This window comes from Myotis yumanensis, unplaced genomic scaffold (assembly GCF_028538775.1).
Source record: "Myotis yumanensis isolate MYYU_CA2020_CCGP unplaced genomic scaffold, mMyoYum1.0.hap1 SCAF_41, whole genome shotgun sequence".
Lineage (NCBI taxonomy): Eukaryota > Metazoa > Chordata > Mammalia > Chiroptera > Vespertilionidae > Myotis > Myotis yumanensis.
This window is the reverse complement of record NW_027223792.1, coordinates 93,461-100,591: the sequence shown is the minus strand read 5'-3', so window position 1 is coordinate 100,591 and position 7,131 is coordinate 93,461. Positions and strand designations below refer to the sequence as shown.

Here is a 7,131-nt window from a genome sequence, read left to right as displayed (position 1 = left end):
CTCCTTCTCCAAGGGAGCTTTCAGGGGAGACGTCTCGCCAAGACCTGGTCCCGGGACATAGAAGCCGCTGAAGCACCTGGCTAGAACCTGGCTAGGCTGCTGGTCAACTGACCGCCGTCTGCGTGTCATTTCTTCTTCGCCGACTCTGGCCTTCTCGCGGGGCCCGGGTCACCCCAAAACCACGGAGAGAGCCCCCGGGAGGTGCGGCCGCACTACGGACCCCAGACCCCACTGGCTCACTCGGACTTGTGACGTGTGGCCTCACCGCCGTGGACTGCACCGCCTGCTGGCCCTGAGCTTGAGCGAGGGGGACCCGGCCTTGGTGACGCGGTGCCCGTTGGCAGAGCTCCGGCCCGCCCTCCTGCACATGAAGTGATTCCGTGGTCTGGGACTGGATTGCATTTCTCACGCCCCTGCGTTCAACCCAAGGCCTTCGGTCCTTCGGTGTCTTGCGAGTGTTCTGTGTATGCCCATATTCTGCTCTTCAGTTCATAAGTATACGTATACTGAGCGTGTCCACGTCTCCTCGCCCAACCTGAGGAGTCCTTCAGCACCATGTCCTGTGTGCATTATAAATTCGCTTCCACACTCAACTATGCCATCGTCACCTTTGCTGGGCGGCACATCTCCCTCCGCGACCTAAAGACGCAGATTATGGGGAGAGAGAAAATGAAAGCTGCCAAGTGCGACCTGCAGATCAGCAACACGCAGACCGCGGATGAATACACTGATGATAATGCTCTGATTCCTAAGAATACGTCTGTCTTTGTTAGAAGAATTCCTATTGGAGGTGTGAAATCTACAAGCCAGATGGACGTTATACGTCGAACTGAACCAGTGATGGGAACTTCAAAAGTCACTGACGACTCTTCTGCACCTATGTCTCTGGCCCAGCTTACAAAGACTGCCAATCTGGCTGAAGCCAATGATTCTGAAGAAGAATAAAATTACAGCCTTGATGTGGCAGTCTGCCCAGGCATACAACCCCATCAATTACATGAAGAAGCCTCTAGGTCCACCACCTCCACCTTACACCTGTTTCCGCTGTGGTAGACATGGCCATTATATTAAGAATTGCCCAACAAATGGGGACAAAAATTTCGAATCTCGTTTTAGGATTAAAAAGAGCAGGGGAATCCCCAGAAGTTTCATGATGGAAGTGACAGATCCTACCATGAAAGGTGCAAAGCTCACCAGAACCAGGACATACGCAATGCCGACTATAGAGGCAGAGGCATATGCAATTGGGAAGAAAGAAAAGCCACCTTTCTTCCCAGAGGAGCCCTCTTCGTCTTCTGGAAAGGAAGACCCTATCCCAGACGAGTTGCTCTGTCCCATCTGCAAAGACATCGTGACTGATGCCGCTATCGTTCCCTGCTGTGTGAACAGCTACTGTGATGAGTGTATAAGAACAGCGCTCTTGGAATCAGAGGACCATACATGCCCAACGTGTCATCAACATGATGTCTCTCCCAATGCTTTAGTTGCCAATAAAGCCTTGCGACAGACTGTTAATAACTTCAAAAATGGAACTGGTGGTTATACAACAGGACTATGGAAACCGTTACCCCCACCACCACCGCCGACACCGCCTCAGAGACCACTCCTTCAGCGGAATCTACAGCCTCTGATGAGATCTCCAATATGAAGAAAGCAAGATCCTCCGATGGTTCCAGTGGCGTCTTCATCAGGCCACCCGGCTCCCTCTATACCTTCGTTCACTTTTAATCAGACTTCCTTAGCCCCTGCTGCGCCTGGAAATTCACCTACTCCAGTGCCTGTACCCGATGTAACTGCAACAGTCTCCATATCAGTCCACTCGGAAAAATCAGATGGGCCTTTCCGGGATTCTGATCGTAAAATATTGCCGGCCGCAGCCCTCACCTTCCAACATTCAAAGGGAACCTCTTCAATAGCAGTGATTGCCCTTGTGGAGGAGAAAGGTTACCAGGTGCCTGTGCTCAGAAACCCATCTTTGCTTGGACAGTCACCACCTGCTGGGTATAGCGTTCCTCCCCCCGAGTTCCCTGCAGCACCGGCCAATTTATCCACACCTTGGGGATCATCAGGAGGGTGGACTGCTCACTCAAATACCATCCCAACAACACAAGGACCACTTCTGTCCAGGGAAGAATTCTATAGAGAGCAGAGACAGCTACAAGAAGAGTCTAAGTCTCAATATCCCTACAGTGGTTCTGCATACTCCAGAAGTCCTTCTGCCAATTTATCGACACCTTGGGGATCATCAGGAGTGCAGACTGCTCACTCAAATACCATCCAAAAAGCACAAGCACCACTTCTGTCCAGGGAAGAATTCTATAGAGAGCAGCGACGGCTACAAGAAGAGTCTAATTCTAAATATCCCTATAGTGGTTCCTCATACTCCAGAAGTCCTCTGCTTACGCTAAATCAAGACGTGGTTCAGGGCGCTCACGTTCTCATTCTCGGTCACTTAGCCACTCACACTCTAGTTCCTATTCGCGATCACTGCCATGCCCCAGATGAGGCAGAGGCAAGAGTTGAAATTACCACCCAAGGTCTAGGTCTAGATCTCATGGATATTGTCATCGATCTAGGTCTAGGTCACCACTATATAGGCGATATCCTTCGAGATCAAGGTCCCCTCAAGCATTTAGGGGACAGTCTCCAAATAAATGCACTGTACCACAAGGGGAAACAGAACATGAATATTTTAAGAGATACAGAGATGTTCCACCACCCTATGACAGAAAAGCTTATGATGGGAGGAGTGTTGACTTTAGAGACCCATTTGTAAAAGAGCATTACCGAGAATGGGAGAGGAAATACAGGGAGTGGTACGAAAAACGCTACAAAGGTTATGCTGCTGGAGCACAGCCTAGACAGTCAGCAAATGGAGAGAACTTTTCTCCAGAGAGCTTTCTACCACTTCATATCAGGAATTCTCCGCTTACAAGGGGCCGCAGAGAAGATGATTCAGGTGGGAAAAGTCGTAGAAGTGGAAACATAGGTGGTAGCAACCATCCAGAAAAGCTTTCAACAAGAGACAGCCACGATCGGAAGGACAGTACAAAGTCAAAAGAGAAGGAGAGGGACAGTGCTGCAGGAGATGGTCCAGGATGTAAACATAAGGAACTTTGAAGGCAGAAGAAAGTGAAGGCTTTCTAAGCCCAGAATTCTTGGAACCTTCTAGAAAATCAAGAGAACCTACAAGTCCAGTGATGAGATGCCTCCCAGGGCCTCCGGTTTGGGTGGGAGTGGAGTTCCAGCTGCACCCCTTCCCCAACTCCAGGGCCATACCTCCGGGGATGCTGGGCCTCTCCCAGCACTGGGTGCTGACTGCCGAAGCAGGCCCAGCCTTGCCTTCTGCAGGGCTCCGTGCAGAACCCCTAAACCTAAACTTAACAACCCCATCCCTAACCCTAATAACCCTCACCCTCACCCTAACACAAACCTGACCATGACCTGACCCTGACACTTATGTTTACCCTGACCCTGACCCTAGATCTGACCCTAACCCTGACCCACTATCCCCTATGCCCTGGCGTCCACCACCTGGGTTTTCCCGCGGAAGGCCCCACGGGCAGCCTGGCAGTGAAAGGGGGACTGGAGATAGTTTTTTATGTGTGTGTGTGTGTGTGTGTGTGTGTGTGTGTGTGTGTGTAGGGGGGGTGGGGAGATTGGTGTGACTGAGGACCGAGTGGATGTACCCAGAACACTATTTGTGGACCTGGGCCCTTGAAACTGCTGGAACTCTGAAAGCCTAAAAGAGGCGAGTACTCCAGGGACAACAATGCAGGATTCACTTTCTCTTTGTTGTTGTCTTTGTTGTTGTTGCGGGGTTTATTTTTTTTTGCAATTGAATGTATTTGGGGACACATCGGTTAATAAAATAAAATATAGTGCCATAGGATAAAATGGAAGGTGTAAATACATAAGAAGCTTTGCATTGTGGATGAAATGGGGCCACATACTCACCTGACCAACTCCTGGGATACCTGGCCTGGGCTTCCAAACTCAGACACCTAAAGTGGTCACCCAGGAAGATCTGAAACTAAAAAGACTTTTAAAAGTAGAAAGGAGTGTATAGTGAGAGTGTAGTCATGACCTAGGCTGGGTATCTTCCCTGAGAGAGATCATCTTTGACCTTACTGTTATCTGAGCCTATTGTCTTTCTATGCCTCTAAGATCACATGTCTTTGGAATAGTGAATGCCACGGTAACAAGTCACTTTCCTTTTTTCCGGTGCCCTCAGGGCACAGCCCAAGGTCCCAGGGTAGAGACCACAAAATCCCTCCTTGCTAGTGTTGTACTTTTTTTTTTTTTAAAGCAGGGACACATGAATAACCAAGTGGAAAATCAATTTCTTCTCTCTCTCCCTCTCCCTCTCCCTCTACCCCCCTCTCCTTCTCCCTCTCCTTCTCCCTCTCCCTCTGCCTCTAACTCTCCCTCTCTCTCTCCCTCTACCTCTCCCTGTCCCTCAACAAAGAGTAACACTAGTTCTCCAGGACAAAAGACTAAATCACCTAAAATGACTCAGTCACCAGCAATGGGGGGAAGTCCTATGAGGTCACCAAAGACAGTACCCCAAGAAAAGAAATCTCCTGGACATGCCAAGAGCCGCCAAATGCCCAAGAGTCCCAAGATCGTAACCAATATTCCCCAGGTACCAGTCAGACCTGGAACACCAAATTTGCACGGGGGAGGAGGTGTTCCTCAGCCCGGCCTGCATCCTCTCCAATCTGGGACCCCTCGAAGGATGTCCCACTGCTGGTATACTGGGATCGGGCCTAAACCGGCAGTGGGACGTCCCTCTGGCAATCCGGGGACTGCTGGCTCCTAACCGCTCACCGGCCTGCCTGCCAGACGCATTGCCCTGAACCACTCTGCCAGCCGGCCTGCTCTCCCCCAACTGCCACCCCCCCCACACGCCCCTTGCCGCCCCCGCTTCCTTGGCTGCTTGCCCACAAATACCCCCCCCCCAACCCCGCACCAGCCTAATCACCACAAACTGCCTCGCGTCCCCCCCCCCCCCCCCCGACGCCCCGCCCCGTCACTCCCCGCCCGATGTCCTTGCAATGAATTTATAAATAAGAATTGAGCCCGGCTGGCCCGTGAGACTCACTGGTTGAGCATCGACCTATGAACCAGGAGGTCACAGTTTGATTCCAGGTCAGGCCACATGCCCTGCTTGTGGGCTTGGATCCCAGTACGGGGCGTGTCTTGTATGTTTGAAGTTCACTCTTAAGAATATAAGGAGTTATTAGTCTGGGGAAATGCTAAATATGTGACTTGCCTATTCGAAAAGCTTTTAGAAGAAATGGTAATTGTGGCCACTAAACGCCTACAGTGTCGACATTTAATTTTCCTGAAAAACTTGTGTTTCCTCTGAAAATTATGGGGAATTTGAAATATAGTGCTCATTGGCCTGATGAATAACGAGGATGAATTCTGTGATCCCAACGGACATGTTCAACACAAAAAACCAGTTTAAATGGAACTGAACTCTCTGGATAATTATAAAAGGTTGAATATTTCTTAAAATACAGCCGTGAAAATTTAAGATGTAATTCTAAAGACAAAAGCCCTAGCAGCCTGCATTAGAAATGAGGCTGGAGGTGGGGCAGCATTTGCTCCTTGTGAATCAGAAGTTGACTCAATGCTCAATTGACTCACTTTGCCTTATCAAGAAAAATACCTACTTACACGACTTGACAAATTAGCTTTTAAAAATATCATCAAGGTTTCATATATCTTAAGTGATATGAGGAGCCAATATCTCCGGACGCATGTTAATCCCAGTGAAATCTAAAGCAATTGCGAAAGGCTTCCCATAATCCCTCTGTATATGCCAATAAGCCCAAAGGGAATGCTGTTTTAAAAATATTATTTTAAATTTAATAAAGAGAACTTTAAACATTTGGAAATCTCTTTCCCTAGTTTTTACACAATTAATTAGAAATGGGGCAAATACCAAGTCTGAACATAAGTCCAGTCATCCTAAGTGTGGAGTGACTTGAAATACAGTGCCATGCGGCACTGTCGGCCAGCTCTGCCTGGAAAGCAGCTGTGTTTGATGCATTGTTGCTTGGTGTAGGAGAGAGACCACGATTTCTTTTTTTTTTTTTCCTTCTCAGTTTCTTCCCTGCAGTGAGTGAGTCCAGCAGCAAGGGTGGGTGGGCCTCTGGCCTGTGGCCTGGGTCTGTCCTTCTTCCTCTGGATAATATTGGTGGTATACCGGCGTCCATCTCGGGTCCTCTGACTTGGAACACATCAGTGATAGAGTGCAGGAAGAGGAGCCCTGCGGCTGCTGTGTTGGGAGTAGACAAACGTCTACAGAGCAAGGTGAAAGCCAGAAGCCCTCCTCAGGAGGCTATTGAAGTTCTCCAAGGCTTCCCCATCTCTCCAGCCCGGGGCATCGTCCTTCTGGGGAGGGAGGAAGAGCTCCAGAATGGCTGAGTACAAGAAGCTGAAGCTCAGCCATACTGCGCTGCCTTGGGAATCAATGAAGGCGGTGGCGGATTCGATGGGCATCGCCCAGATTCAGGAAGAAGCCTGCCAGCTGCTGGCAGACGAGGTCACTTACCGCATCCAGGAGATTGCACAGGACGCCTTAAAATTCATGCGCATGGGGAAGCGGCGGAAGCTCACCACCAGTGACATGGACTATGCGCTGAAGGTGAAGAATGCGCAGCCCCTGGTTGGCTCCCGTGCTCAAGAGTCCATTCCTTTCCGGGCCGCCTCTGGTGGCGGCCCGGAACCCTACCTCTACGAGGAGAAGGAGGTTGACCTGAATGACGTCATCAATACCCCTCTGCCTCGGGCGCCCCTGGACGCCTGCCTCAAAGCTCATTGGTTGAGCATTGAAGGCTGCCAGCCAGCTATCCCAGAGAATCCTCCTCCAGCTCCCAAAGAGCAGCAGAAGGCTGAGGTCACAGAACCCCCGAAGTCAGCAAAGCCAGGCCAGGAGGAAGGTGGACCCTTGCAAAGCAAAGGTCCAGGGGCTGCTCCGGCTGATGGCAAAGGGAAGGCGCAGAAGAAGGCACGACCCCTCCTGCAGGGGGGCCCCTTCCGATTAAAGCCCCGAAGCAGCCATGAGTTGTCTGTGGAGCAGCAACTGTACTACAAGGTGATCACTGAGGCCTGTGTGGG

General features: G+C 50.4%; 1 pseudogene; it reads left to right on the top strand.

The window, feature by feature from the left end:
• Positions 1 to 555: 555 nt before the first annotated feature.
• On the top strand, positions 556 to 3,120 carry LOC139000913 (E3 ubiquitin-protein ligase RBBP6 pseudogene; annotated as a pseudogene).
• The last annotated feature ends 4,011 nt before the right edge of the window (positions 3,121 to 7,131 follow it).